The sequence below is a fragment of the Camelus bactrianus genome, chromosome 8, assembly GCF_048773025.1.
Source record: "Camelus bactrianus isolate YW-2024 breed Bactrian camel chromosome 8, ASM4877302v1, whole genome shotgun sequence".
Lineage (NCBI taxonomy): Eukaryota > Metazoa > Chordata > Mammalia > Artiodactyla > Camelidae > Camelus > Camelus bactrianus.
The window spans coordinates 13,234,463-13,252,225 of NC_133546.1; the positions used below are offsets into that span (position 1 = coordinate 13,234,463).

A 17,763-nucleotide genomic window follows, 5' to 3' on the forward strand; every position below is an offset into this window, starting at 1 on the left:
GAGGGCACTCAGCAAGGCATTTTGGGAGAGAGAATGGGCACAAGTCAAAACCAGTGGGTGGAAAGTGGATGGAATACAAGGAAATGAAAAGGAGTGAAGGCCATTCCTTTGAGAACTTGGATGAGAATGGGAAGAGAAAGAGATAGGGTCGTCATGAAAGAATGTAAAGATAAGAGAGAAAAAAAAAAGATGTTGAGAATGGAAGGGACCTGAGAAGGTCTCATGGAGACTGAAGGGAATGGGCCAGTAGAGAGGCAATGGTGGAAGGTATGAAGAGAGGGGAAAGAAAACAAAGTCAAGAAGCAGAGCAAGTGGGATGAGAGGCACAGGTAGAAGGCAAGGTGTCAGTGACGACCCTTGAAGAAAATAGAGAGAAAAGAGGTAAGCAAAAAGGTAGATGAGGCTAAGTTTGCGTGTCTCAGCTGACCAAGCATAGAAGCAGAAACTATACGGGCCCAGGATTTGCTAAGCATGTGCAACTGATTAAAGGTGGTAGAAGGGAATTGGAGCGTTATACGGCCAGAGCACACAGCACAGTGCCTGGGATGGAGCTGCACTCAGTAACATCTTGAGATGAATGAACAGAGTGTTCCAGGGTATATATGTAAGAAAAGAACCAAAAAATATTGGAAAGAGAGATAGAATGAAGCCTATGACATTTAAAAAACAAAAACAAACCAGCATGAGATAAAGTGAGTTGAAGATAGAGCTTCCAGGGTCTCTTGGTGAAGGAAGCTCATATTTCCTGCTTTCCACTGCCCACCCAAATAGCCAGACCACCCTGACTGTCAACAGTCCTCCCCCTCACAAGCATCGTCTTTCCTTTTAGCTCAAATCTTACAACCTTCCCCACTCCCACTCATTACCAGTGACCGCAGTCTTGTGGCGGTGGCTCTCAAACTACATTTGCCTAATATTCACAAAATGCTGGCTCCTTGGGTGGAGTACATCTGACTTTGCCATTTTTTTCCATTCTAAATGACTTAGCTCTTCGTTTGGCAGCCTCAAATAGGAGTCCTTTATTTTTTAATATCCTTAGAGAGCGCTGCCTTGCAGTTTTCAATTCTAATTTGTATTCCGTTACCCATCTCTTTCCATTTCATCACTGTGCCGTCAACACCACCCCCACAATCAACCTCAGATCTTTTTTACTGTTTGTTTACTAGTGTCTAATGCACGATTCAAGTCAGTAGGTAGCAGCTGTGAATATTTAACTATAGAAGCTTAGCGCCTGGGGAGGGGACGGGTGGTTGGCAAGCATGACATTGACAGATTCAGCGTCTTATAAACCTTATTAAGTACTGCAGCCCAGGTAACTAGCTCAGTGCCCAACAGACAGCAAGCATTCAATACATAGTTGTAGAATGAATGAATGAATGAACAGTACATGCACAGGCAAATGTTCCCAGGTGTCAAGTATCCTCCATCCATCCCTGCATTATTAAACACTGCATTTTTAAAAATTATGGTAAGATAAACATAACATGATAACATCTATCACTGTAACTATTTTTAGGTGTACAGTTCAGTGATGTGAAGTACATTCACGTTGATGTGCAACCAATCTCCAGAAATTTTTCGTCTCACAAAACTGAAACTTTACGCCCATTAAACAATAGCTCTTCATTTCTTTTTCCCTTCCCCCCCCACTCCCTGGCAAACACCATTCCACTTTCTGTGTCTATGCACTGAACTACTCTAGATACTTCATATAACTGGAATCGTAGAGTATTTGTCTTTTGTGACTGGCATGATGTCCCTGAGGTTCATCCATCTTGTAGCATGTATCCGAATTTCCTTCCTTTTAAGGCTGAATAATATTCCACTGAGTATATACCACATTTTGTTTATTCATGCGTTTGTTGCCTGACACTTGGGTTGCTATTGTGAATAATGCTGCTATGAGCATGGATGTTCAAATATCTCAGTGAGACCCTCCTTTTAATTCTTTTGGGTATCTACCCAGAAGTGGGCTGCTGGATCATATGGTAATACTATCTCTAATTTTTTTAGGAATGGCCTTACTGTTTTCCATAACGGCCGCACTATTTTACATTCCCACCAACAATGCACAAGGGTTCCAATTTCTCCTTATCCTTCCTAAAACTTCTAAAACTTCGTACTTTCTTCTTTTTTTTTTTTTTTTTAACAGTAGCTATCCTAATGGGTATGAAGTGATTAGGGCATCTTAAGGTCACCTTCTGCATGAATTCCTCTCTTACCAGCCACTCCTAATCCCCACACACTGGAAATAACGTATCCTTGTTCTGAACCCGATGGCAGGTTTTTCTTTACTTCTCTTCTGCTACTGCCAACATTTTCACTCCTTTGATTTTGCATTCTTGTCTCCAAGGCCGTCTGCTAAGTTCCTTATGTCTTATTCATCTTTGGTACCCCAACTATTTATAGCATAGAGCCTCTTCCAGAATAGGGACTCAATAAACATTGACATCAAATGAATTAATCAATGACTGACTTAATAATGCAGTAACTTTCAAAACAATATAAATGGAATATGTAAATACTGTTTTTAAAAATATTGATAAAAGATGTAATAGCAAAGGTCCATCTTCCCCATATGCAGCAGAGTTGTATGCTGTCAGTAAAACGTCTTTTCATCTACATCCTTCTCTTTGGGATGAACCTGGAATACTGAAAATCTACTATAGACATAGAGCATAAAGCCAGAAGGCCTCCAAAAGGATGAGAGGGAAATTACACAGGCCACATTTTCCTCTCCATAAAACAACTTTTTATCCAGCTTGGAAATTCATGTGTATAACATTGTCAGTAATCATTTTGGCCCAGGCCTGCTCGATGAAGACTCCCCACCCAAGGATGTCACACAAAAGAATGCAATCCCAATCACGCTGAAAGGCAAGGGAGATCTTCTTACGAGTTGCAAAGCCCAATGGCACCTTGAAATGTAATGATCCGGGCTGTCTTGAGTCAAGCCAGGCTCATTTGCCACAACAGCAACCAGACAGAGCTCTGTGTCCTCAGGATGCAGACTAACTTGGCCCAATTAACTGCAGTGGAAAGGAACAGGGTGGGAGGTTCCCATGTCTGGACTCTGACCGAGACACGAGGGTGGCTCAGGCACTAACCCGTGGTTAGATCCATCCCCAGGGATGAGCCTACGTACCGGTCCCGGACTCATCCCTTCCAGCTGTCCTCTGCCTGGCCTTGCCCGACTGCACCTGTCACAGTCCTGGACTTTTGAGCCTCACACCTCTTGGGTAGGAAGTGCTAATACCACATTTAGGGCAATCTTTCTTCCTCCTTCTCTGCCTCAAAGGCCCTTTGGCTTCTCCTTATTTCCACTGGACCAAAATTAACTTCTCTCATTAACTGCTTTTCATGTCCTAAATGTCTCCAGGTTCTGCCTTTCTAATAAGAGGCTTCAGAAACCCTAACCACGCCCAATATCTTTCTTCTAAGTGAAAATATAACAAACTCTTTCGCAAAATTGCTAAAACGTCACCATTTTTTTTGGTAAAACTCTTATCCTTTTCTCACTAAACTGTCACTAAACATACAGTTTCTCACATCAACTGACAACGAAACATTTCCAACTGGATGCCCCACTGATACTACATATTCAGTATGATTAAGGGAGATTCCTGAGGGCATTCATATTAGGTCCAAACAGTGGACTCTCTTGGACTAAGTAAAAACAGAGCCTACTAAAAAGTATTTGCCAGGAAGATTTTCATTAATCAAAGGAAAAGTTTGAAGCTCAATGTAATCAAATACTGTTGTTTTTCTAACTGTAAATCATGGTACCAGCCATCCAAAAGCATCCAGAAGCATTATTCCCCCGATAAGCCAAGTATTTTAAAAGTGTTTTAAAGCCTTGGCTTCTAAAGGAGATATTTTTGCCAAGTTAAATTAAAAGAACCAGCAGATACTATTCCCTAGAAATGTGGGATAACTACCTGGGGATCCCTTACCAAATCAAGCCCCCAAAGTTACGTGCATTCAAAGTTCCCTGAACACTTTATATATTCTGGAAATTAAACCTTTGTCAGTTGCATCATTTTGCAAATATTTTCTCCTGTTCCGTAGGTTGTTGCTTTGTTTTGCTTATGGTTTCCTTTGCTGTGCAAAAGCTTATAAGTTTAATTAGGTTCCATTTGTTTATTTTCGCTTTTACTTCTATTGCCTGGGTAGACTGCCCTAGGAGAACACTACTGAGATTCACATCAGAGATTGTTTTGCCTACGTTTTCTTCTAGGAGGTTTATCATGTCTTAGCTTATATTTAAGTCTTTAAGCTATTTTGAGTTTATTTTTGTGCATGGTGTGAGGGAGTGTTCTGACTTCAATGAGAGAGTGTTCTAACTTCATTGATTTACATGCTGCTGTCCAGTTTTCCCAACACCACTTGCTGAAGAGACTGTCTTTTTTCCATCGTATATTCTTGCCTCCTCTGTCGAAGATTAATTGACCATAGGTCTGTGGGTTTATTTCCGGGCTCTCTATTCTGTTCCATTGATCCATATACTGTTTTTGTGCCAATACCGTGGTGTTTTGATGAACTGTAGATCTGTAGTATTGTCTGAAGTCTGAGAGGGTTATTCCCCTAGCTTCATTTTTTTTAATTTGAGAGTTCGAGATTTGCAAATACTAATTACTACATATAAAAATAGATTAAAAACAAATTTCTTCTGTAAAGCACAGAGAACTGTATTCAATATCTTGTAATAACCTTTAATGAAAAAGAATATGAAAACAAATATATGTATGTATATGTATGTCTGGGACATTATGCTGTACACCAGATATTGACACATTGTAACTGACTAGACTTCAAATTAAAAAAAAAAAAAAAAAAGGAAAGTTCCTTAACTTTCTTTTCATGGCACTTCCCACAATTTCCAGTCGTATGTTTGAGTTATTATTGACAAATATATGTTCCCCGTGGTAAACAGTCAATCCCACAAAGGCAGGAACCATGTCCCTTTTGCTCTCAATTTTAACTCACAGACAGTAGGTCCTTAACAAATATTTGCTAAATGTACCTCCTACATCTAACCCATCATCAAATTTAGTCGATTATTTCTTCAAAACACAATTCCTATCCCTATTTGCATTCCTGGCTTTTATAATTCTTGCTTAAGAGACGAATATTTCATGTCCGAATTACTAGAATTAGTCTCCTGCCTCCCATCATTCAGACTCATCCTGCCCACCACGGCCAAAAGAATCATCATAAGAGGCAGCATTCATCTCTCTGTGTCTGTAGACCATTATGTTTTGCGGGGGATAGGGGTCATGGACCTGTTTGACAATATAATGAAAACTCTGAAACTATCTTTTGTAGAAAGCACACATAAACAAACTCAAACTTCTGTCTATAATTTTAGGGGGGGGGTCATAAACCCGGAAAACTCAAGTTAAAAAATCATCAACAAATAAAATGGAGACCTTGAATTCCTTCCTCCAAACAGTACCGGTCTCTTTGTAGATCCCTGCGCAAAACGTTATCAAAGTAACCTCTGAGAAACTGCTCACTCTCTGTTCCCCACACAGTCCTTGCCCCCTGCCAACTACCATCCCATCTACCAGATCAAACCAAGCTCTATTTCCCCTTATTCCATAAGGCTTATCGTAGGCTTTCCAGCTCACACTGGTTCAACTGTAAATTCGTACAGCACGCAAAGTCTTCACCACTGCTCAGGACACCAGCTTAGATCTCTCCAGCAACTGCTCCCCACCTCTATTTCCTTTGCAGTATTTTCTTCCCCCAGCAGGCTCCCAAAAGTCAGTGTTCCTCAGGGTTCTGCCCTCACCTCTCTGCCATCCCAGTTGACATCTCTCTGTGGGAATCTCAGCCACGTGTGTGGCCACACGGAAGTGCCATGCCATACTCTTCTCCTGGACTTCAGGCCTCGATGCTAATTACCCGCCCTGCAGCTCCTCTTGAATGACCCAAAGAAACCTCAACCTTAATGTGCACAAAACTAGATTCAGGATCTTCCCCCAAAAGCCTGCTCTTGCTCCGGCCTTCCCATTCTGTGGCCCTGTGAGCCACCCGAGGCGTGCAAGCATGCTCCTCCCTCCGCCTGAACGCCCTTCCTCACCCGCTGAATACCTCCTATTTATCTGTATGTTCAAAGTTTAAACTTAATTTCCACCAGGGAGCTTTGCTGACCTCCACACGCTAGGTTAGCTGCACCAAGGACTCCCTCTGTTGTAGTAGAGGTCTTTTACTCCCTGTGATGTTGTGATTTAAATAAGAAATACATATTTGGTCTTCATCCCCATTCACTGCACAGAGCTTCTACAACCCTTGGAATTTCCTGAGTGATGGGAGCAAAAAGGTATCTCTTGTTATGTTAATGAAGAGACTTTTAGATCCCACCTGAGGATGGGAGCTGGTTGCCAAGGGAACCAACCAAGAATAGAGGGTTCGAACTTTCAGTTCCACCCCCTGATCTGGGGGGGAGCAGAGAGGGTTTGGAGGTTGAATCAATCACCAATGACCAATGATTTAAAAAATAATGCCTATGTAGTGAGCCCTCCATAGAAACCCAAAAGGATGGGTTCAGAGAGCTTCTGAGTGGGTTGAACATTTGGAGATTTGGGGAGAGTGATGAACCTGGAGAGGGCGTGGAAGCTCCCCACCCCTTCCCCTTCCCCTGCCCTCTGCATCTCTTCCATCTGGCTGTGCCTCAGTTCTATCCTTTTATTATAAACCAGTAATCTAGTAAGTAAAATGTTTCACTGGGTTCTAAGAGCCATTCTAGCAAATTAATCAAACCCAAGGAGGGGTTTGTGGGACTCTCTGATTTAAAGGACAGAAGGACAGGTGATGACCTGGACTTAACTCCTGCCTTCGCTCACCAAGTTCCAACCGCTGAGGTCATTACTGCTCCACAAAGGCCATGTGCTTGCATGTCTCAGCGCCCTTCTCCTGACTTGCTTCCTCTCTCCATGCAGGTTTCTCACCCTCTCAGAGAGCCTTTCCTGAGCTTTCTAAAGTAGCCTCCCTATTACTGCTCACCCTCTTTTGCTGTTTGGTTTTTTCCTATAGCTCTTATGGCTTACCAAACATCAAACCAAATTTTAATGTTTATCTAATGTGTGTCTTCTCCAAATAAGCTTCCTTCCCCCCAAACCTTGAAGAAAGCCTAGCACAGAAATAATTGTTGGATGAACAAGTACACAAATAAATTGTAGATGCAATGGACCAACATTTCGTTGTCCTCTGTTAAATTATCTATCTTACCCCGGACACCATAACCTCCACCATGGCAGGGACTGCAGGTACCTTACTTACCATGGTCTCCCAGCTCACGCTCAGCACAGCCTGACACACAGTTAAGTGATTAATAAACATTTGCCATCTGAATGAGTGTCCAGACATGGCGAGTCTTCTTGAAAGTCTTCCTCTTCCCAACTCAATGCCCACACACTTTCACATCAAAAACCCATCCTCCACACTACAGCAAGAGTGATAGTTCTACCATGTAAAATGGTTGAAATCCTTCATGTCTCCTTGACATTAGTGATAAGGCTTCTCTTTCTGGGCAGACCCCAGAAAAATACCCTCATTGACAGAAACAGATTTTGCTTATAATCTTTGGGTGTTTATGGGCCTCCTGAAGTCCATGAGTGGTCTCCTTAAAAGACTTCAGACTAAAACCCCCACCCCAGGTCTAGGGGAGAAACAAAGGCTCCTTAGCATCAGTCATTATGAGTTGGCCACTGTCAGGTCTTCAGCCCCATCCCTCTCTGTGATGGTTAATTTTAAGTGTCTCCCTTCCCCAACAAGGCAGCACGTGTCTGGACCTTCATTGACGTTGCTTCCTATCTTGGGCGAAAGGCAAAAATCTCCTGAATAAAAATGCCTTCTTCTCAGGCAGCAGCCACTGAATTTCTCAACAGGATCAACATGTGCTCCTAGAATATCACATATAAAACTATTCTGAAATCCTCCTCCTTGTCATCATTGTATGTTCACTGTGAGTCTCCAGGAAAGAGAACCTCTTAGCGTCACCTTTGTTTCCCAGTTCCCAGCACAGTAATGACAAATACTAAGCATCTGACAGTTGACTGTGGAATCAGTAAGATTACATGTTCCATATTGTATGTCTTGCCTTCCCAGCTAGGCTGTATGCTTTTCAACAGTATGGAGACTATATTCTAAGCATTTTTCTATCACCCCCCAAAGCATGTGGAAGGGTACTTTGCACATAGGAAGTATCCAATAAATACTCACTGGATACATTAATCAGTAAAGAATTAAGAACAACTCTGCAAAAGGCACAGCTGTTGCAATACCAGTATGCTGTCTCAAGAAATAAGCAGCCACTCATTGATGACTGTGGGTGTAGCAACGTACAAATCAACTGGAATATGGTTTCTTGTGTGCCTCTCTCTGCTTTAATATCAATTTGGATGGGCATAAGCTAGAGGTGCTTCCTGCCTATGGCCAGAACTTACCTATGGGTATTCCTATTCTCTTTGCAATTGTGTATTTGGATTTTAATATGAATTTCTTTTTCATGGCAGAACATAGACATTCTTAAAAAGAGTAGACAAGTTGAGCTAAAATGGTAGAGTCTAGAGAAGAAAAACCTTGAATTCCATTTTTAGAAAAACTAGAGTTAAATGAGTCCCGGGCCACATTTGGGCAGCCCCGTAAACCACGTGGTTGTCATGCTCTGGGGTAGGCAAGTTAAAAATTATTTTCTGGATGACAAATATAGGTCCCTTCAACTGTGTTCGAAATTATAGGCTCTAGCTCATTTACACTGCTTATCTGAAAACTTCCTCTACCTCATGCCTCATATTATCCATTTAAGGAATATAACTTGTATTTGTATTTGTTGTATCTTCTGGTTAATACACAGAGGCAGATAATGTTCTTTCCTAAAAAGTACAAAAGAAAGCTCCTTCCAAAAAATGACTGGGTGATAGATGCAGTTAGTTTCAGCTCCATGAAATTATCTAGGGAGAGAGTTACATTGCTATTTTAGCTTCTGCCCAAAGTTCAGACCACACCCTAGACTTCTGGAAAACCCAGCATGACCCTTGGTCTAGCAAGATAAAAGGAGCTGGAGGAGTAGGCAAGCAAATTTTCGCACAAAATTGATAGTTTTGGCAGGCATTATTTTAAGTGCTTTACATGTAATCAAATCATTTAACCCTCAAAACTACCCCCGAGCAGAACTATTATAACTGTAGTTGTTTTAAAAATGAGGTAACCAACATACAGAGAGATTAGCTAACTCACCAAAGTCACACAATCAGGAAAGGATGGCAAAGACCCAGGTGGTCTGATTCCAGAGCCCAGGCTCCCCAAAGAGAACAGACTCCTTGAGAGCTCCACCAGACTCATCCCCAGCCAAGGGCAGAGTATGCCACATCTGGGAACAAAGTCATTACCTCGGATCTCACCCCTCAGTTCATAAATAGTAACCCCATTAGAAACTGTCTATAATTACTTAATAAGGCCGATAATACTTTTTTAAGGGAAAAATGCTAATTCAATTGCTAGTGCATAGGTTGAGAACTCTGCTGAATTCCCTGTAAACAGAGTTAATGGAGCTGATAGTCATAGAGGAGAATGGCTTGATGAAAGTTTGAATGTCTCCTAAAAATATGGTTTCAGAAAACACCTATTTCAACTCATGAACAAATAGAAAAGGATGTGTGGTTAGTGCTCACAGACAAGAGTTCTGAAATTCTTTATGCACAAAGAACATCAGCATTTGCCATTCAAAACTTAAGTCTCTCTGTAAAATGTCAAGAGGTTTTTCCACTCACTTAAGAAAACTATCTTCACCCCAAAATACAAGCAAGTGTTGATTTTCCATGCTAATGGGAAACAAGAACAACCTGGCATAAAATTCCCTTTAAAAAAAAAAACAAAACCCATTTAGTCAATATCTCTTCATCTTTTATGAGTTACTAATGCGTAACCCAACGACCTAATTGCAGTTTCGTCACCTCTCCTTTCTCTGCTCACACCAACCGGCTGCAAGTGCTAATGGACAGTGAGGAGTCCAGAGTGAAATGCAAGAAACAAGACATTCGGGTGACACAAACCAGGTAAGCCCAGGACAGCTGTGGCTTGACACCACACCTTCTTAAAACAAGTCATCTGACTTCCAGTCTAATCTCCACAGAAAACAGGACACCATGTCGGGACAGTGAGAATCTACTCACATGCAGAAATGCTAAGAAATTCACTCATTCATTCAACAGCACTGGGACAGCAGCTACCTACTACCAGCCAGGGAGCATCCTAGGACAAAGGACAGTTGCAAAAGGTGGAGGGGAGGGAGGAGGAGCATCAAGGAGAGGAGGGACCAAAGGAAGAGATGGATGGCCTCTGTCCTAGGAAAACAGACAATTCGACTCAAGGGTGAAGATGCGGGCCTTTGGGAAAAGGCACTCAGGGCACAGACCCCGAGATACCAAAAACAATCCTGCCCCAACACTGGTCTCTGGTCTGCTCTTGAGTGTGATCTTATAAATCATTCCATAAATAGCAGATGTACAATCCTACCCAAGAGAGAAGGACAATATGTCATCACATTAAAAAAAAAAGTCCACACAAACATGTCTAGAATTGCAAAGGGAAATGTTTATTTACAAAAATTACTTGGGAATTTGTATGTGGTTACGGATCACATCGTTGCAAATGTAATCAACTTCAAGGTAAAATAGGGGAGGCAGGCTACTGTGGTGGAAAAAATCTAGACTGAGTCACAACTCCTGGGTTCTGGACAAAAAGCTGCCAATAACAGCTGCATGGCTTAAGCCAGTCACCAGCCTCTTCGGGTCTCAGTTCCTTCTCTGTAAAATGAGAAGTCTTAACTATGTTTTCTAAATTGGTTTCCAGCTCTACGCTGGGTGACCATGATTCTGACCCCTGCCTCTGACCAACAATAACAACTGTAACCAGCGAGAACTTCTTCAAAGGGTCTTGCGAGTGCACAGTCCATTTTTCAAAAACTCTTTCCCAAGAGTAATATAATGTGTAAAAGATGAGTTGGTAAGAGGCCCTAGCACTGCATTCAAGTCTGCTCAGCAGTCCCTCTCACGACCAATTAAAGACAAACACCCATTCCATCAGAGGAGCAGTCAGGGATGGCCATTGTGTTTCTAGCTACTAAAATGGCTTGCCCACAGAAATGTCACTTCTCTAATACGAGGTGTGAGAAACAGGAAGAAAGGAAAAACTAGAGGGAAGAAAGACAAGAAATGGAGTGACAAAGAAACAGGCAAAAGTACTCCTGTATACTTGACATATTCGCAGTTCACTGAGCTCTACCAACAATGACCAAGGTGGGAACTTGAGAAGAGGGAAACAGAGCTGCGATGTCAAAGACAAAGGAAACATAATTCATCCCCTGGGGCTCTGCTCAGGTTAGCGCGCATGGCTGGAGAGAGTTCCAAAGCAAATGAACGATTCTGGAATAGAAGACAATTTGGATATGGTCTAAAATGAAGAGAGGTTCTTTTATACAGGACGACTTCATCAACGGTTAAGGCCAAATTCTTAAACATAACTAGTGACCAGAAATGTTGACACCTCTGCGTAGGGAAGAGCTCTCCTAGATGTGGAAGTTAAGGCTACATCTGCAGGGTTAATCTTCAGTTTTCCAATCCACTCTACAGGAAGCAAGCTCAAAGAGCAAACTATTCTTTCGCTGCGGACGCAACAAAGAAAAAACGCCTCGCTTATTTCTAAGATGCATTGATCATTCTGGGGTGTAGCAATGACATGTGCAGACTGTGTCATCCAGAGACACGAGGAACACGTGGGATACGTACAGAGCTGCACGCTGTATGGCTCCCGTGGCGAGGGAAGATTGGGGTGGTGGGTGTGACACCCTCCCAGGGACTGCGATTCTGTAACTTGCAGGGAGTTTTGGAGTTTTGACACTCTGTTATTATCTCTTTGACTTAGGGTAACACATGCAAAGTGCCCTCTGGAACATCCTGACCTCCTTCTCCACACTTATCTCCTGCTGCTCCTTGACCCGCCTTCCAGGTACCTTGTACCCCAGCAGCCAACTGCATACACCTCCCACCCTACCATGCCTTTTCTCTCCTCAGGCCTTTACTCACATTGTCTTCTTGCCCAGCCCCTGCAAGCCAGGAGAAGTCCTAATCACATGCACTCGCAACCTCTTCCCTTTGTTACCCTTGTACCTTCTACTCACATCCTCTCTGCCTCCCTTCCCACCGATTGCAATTAATGGTTCCACAGGTTTTGGGCCAGTTAGACTGTGGAAACTAAATCATAGTTTCATGGTAGCTCTTGAAATAATTAAAAATACCTTAAGAGGTAAGTATAAACCAGTCCCAATATGCCCAAATTTCTCATAGAGAAGAATAAATAACAGAGCAAAGAAATGTCAAGTTTGGATAAGTCACTCCCTGTACCAGGATTTTCTAAACCACTATCTAAGGCTGACTAGACGAAGTTACTGAACATGTGAGTAACTGCACCACTTTGCCTCATTTGAAAACAGCAGTAACAATATTTTCTCTAGCTGGAGAATAGATGGCATCAGATATTTATGAAAAGAAAGTAAAAATCCTGGAGCCAGATGCTGACGTTAATCTTCAAAATATTTTGAAGTCTATCTATAGTAGTTTTCCAGTAGATGGATGGCATTGAAAGACGTTCATTACTGCCTAACCCTTACTCCGCCCTCCCATGCTACACCGAAACTGTCGAGAAATCCCACCAGCTTGACCTTCAAAGCAGAAATCAATTAAATTCTTAATATTTCACAGAATAATATTAACTTTTAAAAATGATTAAAAAATAGTATAGATGTGTTTTAAAAAATAGTATCCATCCTTTAGAAATGCATATGGAAATATTTACAAATAAAATATAATTGTCAGAGCCGGGTAATGAGTACATGAAGGGTGGTTACACTATTCCATTTCTGTAAAGGTCTGAAAACTTTTACAATAAAAGCTCAGATTAGGTCACTCTGCTCTTCGAAACCCTCTATTGGATCTCCCCCTCATTCAGAGTAAAAGCCAGAGACCTGTCAACGGCCTACAAAGGCCCTGTTCACTCTGACCCCTACACTTCTCTCCATGCTCACCCCAGCTTCGTCCTCCCCTCCGTCATCCTGGCCTCTCTGTCTCGTGTGCATGCCTACCTCCGGGCCTTTTCACTGCCGTGACTTCAGATTGAAATACTTTTCCCTGGGGTATTTCATGCGACCACTCCCTTCCCTATTTCAAATCTTTGCTTAAACGTCACCTTCACAATGGAACCTTTATTGATTATTCTGATGTGTTTACTGGTCTATTCAGTGTATAGAACAGTGCCTGGTACAGGTCAGACAGCCAACAAATGTTGGTTGTATGAATAAATGAATGAAAGGGCAACCCGGGTCAGCCATCCAGTGAACCCAGGTGGAGGTTCTACAGTATCAACTGGATGAAGCAAGAGCATATGTCATAGGCTGCATTGGTGACTCTAAACTAGACTGCCCAACAGTGATTGCAAATACTCCTCGGAACAATGGTCCAGTGTGGTGCCCGAGAAGTCAGCGAAGATAAATACGGCAAAGTTTTCTAGAGGCTGAGTCTCATGTAGCCAGGAGATCAATCCTCCAGATCCCTGAGCGGACCTCATACTCCACCAAGCACCTGGCCACCGACATGGACTGCCTGATCCATGTGATGGACACCCTGGGCCTGCAGCCATCCCACACCCTCCAGGACATCGTGACACTCTTGAAGACCAAACCCGAGCACTACAGACAGGTCAGCAAAGGCCTGTCCTGCACCCTGGCCACCACAGTGGCCGCCATGCAGAGTTTGGACTACTGACCTTCCCATCCACCTGGCTGAACAGAAGGTCAGGGCTGGAGTTCTGGGGTCACAGCAGCTCTCCAGAATGGATTTGCTCTAAAAATCTGCCCAGGATTGAGCAGAATTTGTTTTTTAAAGATTTGGTTAATTTACTGTATGGTTAGGCCATTCAAGATGGCTGTTCTCTTGCTCTCTGTACATCCCCTGCCCGACCAGACCCTGCTTAACTCACATGACCCCCCAGTCCTCTTACTACAGGGCTGAATTAGTCCCTGGTAACTGATAAGCCCATCTGACATCAATTCCCCCAACGAATAGCAGGCTGCTCCCACAAGACAGCGAAGGCTGCCACCATGTCCTGCCCGCTGTCTGCTGCACACGGCGGGGTGCCTCTCCAGGACCTGTTGTGTAAGACCCCCGTTCAACAAACCATTGATGTCTCTGTCCCTGTCTTTGGGCTCTTGCTTCAGTCTCAAGGCTGGGCAACTACAAGGCTTGCAGACCTTGCAAGGTACAGTCCAGTATTTGTACAATAAAAAAATGGTTGTAAGTGAAGAGTTTTTTATTAGAGAATTGTCAGGTAATTTTTTAAGTGATCCGATGTTTAAAATTGAATTAATAAATATTGTGGGAAAAGAAAAAACCAAACAGCTGCTCTGTTACTTTTTGGAAACATCAGTGTCGTGGGCCTCCCAGCACAGGCTGGCATGTCCTAGCCTTTGCGTTTACAGAGTTTCCTCTCATTTCTGGACAGCAGCCTCTTGAGCTTCCTCCAGTTTCTAGACAGTACCCTCTGATGGTTTTGTCTAGACAGTGCAGTCAGAAGCAACCTGAAATCTCTGGGGAAAAGAGCTCAGCTTCCCAGTCTCTCCTCCGCTTACTTAATCTTCTTACAAAACTTGGCCGTGGTCAGAGGGAAATCATTATTATACATCTTTATTACCCTTGAGTGATATTTATGATTTTTTTTATATTTAGCTCTGAAATACTCCTCCTGATTCCTTTCCTATCATTCTGCAAGGTATAAGCATGCCATGAAGCAAAAAGCAAACCAACCAACCTTCGATTCATGCCCCAGCACTCTGCTCAAACCTGGCTCCCATCCAACTGGGGCAAAATCACTCAGCTGTTAGCCAGTGGCCCCAGGTGCCACCAGCTAAAGCAACACGTTTCCTAAGCAGCTGAGAACCTTGCTCCAACACTTTCTTCCAACCTCGTCCTCACCCCCACCCCCAGCTATGCCCTGGAGTATAACTCTGGGAGCTCCTCAATGTCCTTGGGTTAAGACTGAATAAAAGGAAATATTTCCAAGGACTTGGGAATTCTCATTCGCACTTCGTTCCCTTTGGTTTCACCAAAAAGACTTTAGAGAATTGCCCCCCAGAAAATGACACTCTTACAGTTATCTGACCTAAACGCAGAAGATTGTTGGAGAACATCCTTATCTCACTGATTCCCAAGCATCATTTTTTTCACCCCTTAGCCTTGATTTCTTTACAAACCCCTAGTACCCATGCACTGGAGGGCCCCATGCCACAGGCCATCCTACAAGCCCTTTCGTAGCTGTGCGCTGAGGCCCCTCACACAACGCACCATCTCTGGCCACCATGGCCCGGCTCGGCTTCTCCCATTATCAAGTCCGCTGCCCCAACATCCTGCAAGCTGGAGAGATGGAGGCGGGGGTGCACATCTGTTTAAGGCTCCATGTAGCCAGGAGCTGTATTTTTCCTCTAAATCTTTCACACCCTAGAAAGCATTTCAGAGAATTATTTTTTTCTAAACTACTATTTTCTGAAATCAATAGTAATTTGGCAAAAATAAGCGAATTCCCACCCAACAGCCAAGAAAAGTACACTCACTGTATTACTCACTCACGAGAGTTACCTAGTTAGTAGTTCTGATGACGGGTCTCCTTTTACTAGGACCTTATTCCTTGATTTTTCTCCTCATTCCGAATAGTTAATACTGTAATATTACCTGGTAATCTTTTCCCCTGGTGTTTTAACTGTCTACCTTTACAGGTAATAGAATGAACAGCTGGGTCATTCTGTGTTTAAACCTACATCCTTCATTATAACCAACGAGGATGACAAAATTAAGTGTGCGAGTTCTTGGTTGGCGAGCCTCCTCTCCTGGTAGGAAGAGACAGGCGGGCATCTGTGTACTAGCTGGAATGGGGAGCCGAAAAACATAACCTTCAGGCTTCAAAGTGAAACTCAGTAAACAGTGAGGCAACACGGCTAGGGCTGCCAGGTTTAACCAATAAAAATGCAAGACACCTAGTTAAACTGAATTTCAGATCAACAACAAGGAATTTTTTTCAGTATAATATCCTACTAGACACAGTTACACTCAAAAAAGTTTTTTGTTATCTAAAGTTCAAATTTACCTGAGCATCCTATGTTTTATTGGGCAATCCTAAATATGATCCTTTTTAAGAGAAGGCAACGGAAGTACATGAGTCTGGCAGATATTACAGAGTTGAGTTCAGGACAGAGGGAAAGGTTAATCATCACAGGCTTAACCATGCTTTTCTCGTCAAGAGACAAAAGTCTGTTTTGGACAAAATTAGGCAATTTTGAAGGTGCATTAACTCTTGAGCCAATGGGATATGACATTAAATTAATGTTCACTCATTTACTAAAATTACCTAGCAGTTTAAAAGACTAATGTACCTTCTGATTCACATAGCTTAGGTCACCAAGGGAAATACAGCAAAGTAAATACGGCTACCTAGTCCCTAGCACTGCACCATGAGGCATGTGGCCTGCCATCAATTGATCACTCTCTTTCCATCCACCTGCTGCTGCTCACCTTCATACAGATCCAATTAGAAAACGTTAGCCTAGCCTTCAGAAGATTAAAATGATCATATTCCAAGGAGAAATACTGACTTAGAAAAAAGCTCACCACTGACCTCATCATCCCCTGTCTACAAGGAGCCACCAGAATGTAGAATGCAAGGCAAAAGCTCTCAAAATATCACTATGGAAGTTTTCTTCGTGGATGTCATTTTGCTGAGAGGATACTGCTGATAGCACTGGCACCGCCAGAACAAAACAGATCTGGGTCTACGATTTTTCACAAAAGAGAAAAGCAATGGGGAGGGCAACCCCAAGAAGTCTGTAGTAACTTCTGCCGCTCAACTTGTCCTTCTTTCACACATATAAAAGTCAAAGAATGTTAATAAAAGCATATTTAATTCCTACATGGTCTCTTTACAGTGTTGCAGACTGTAAGATTATTAACATATGCTTTTCATATGTTTTAAATAATTCTTTTTTTAAATTGAAATACAGTCAACTATAATGCGTCCATCTCTGGTGTACAGCACAGTGTCCCAGTCATGCATGTATATACATATATTCATTTTCATATTCTTTTTCATTAAAGGCTATTACAAGATACTGAATATAGTTCCCTGTGCTATACTTAACTGAAAATTCTAACAGTTCTTTAACTCACTTAAAAAGATGAAAGTGAAAAAAATAGTATAGGTTCATTTAATTATAAATCCAATCCTGATAAAGATAAATTTCTACTGAATAAATGGTTTCAAATCACCTTGGTTTAGTACAATTATAACAACCCAGCAGCCAGGCCCTTCTTTAACACATTTATCAGGAACATTAATTATACTTAAGACATACGGGTCCATCAATTGCCATTCTTATTAAACTTACATTTCATTTCCTGGAACAATATTAAACTACAAGGGGAAAAATTTAATAGTAAACAGTATATAACCAACACTGGGTTTAGTTATTAGCCCCAAAGAAGACACATGATTTTCAACATAGGGCCATGTTACAAAAAATGTCTTTACTAGGTTGCTGGATCAAGCACAGATTGAATTATTTTTTAATTTTATCCAACATTAAGGTGAAATATCTATTATGAAATAATGCAAGCTCCATTTTCACATCGGTAATTATGGAATAAAAATAGCATCCAACTG

The 17,763-nt window shown here is 42.2% G+C and overlaps 1 protein-coding gene across 4 annotated transcripts in view; it reads right to left on the reverse strand.

The window, feature by feature from the left end:
- ESR1 (estrogen receptor 1) overlaps positions 1-17,763 on the reverse strand; it is a 336,829-nt gene that overhangs the window by 204,822 nt on the left and 114,244 nt on the right. The gene's annotated exons all lie outside the window — the stretch shown is intronic.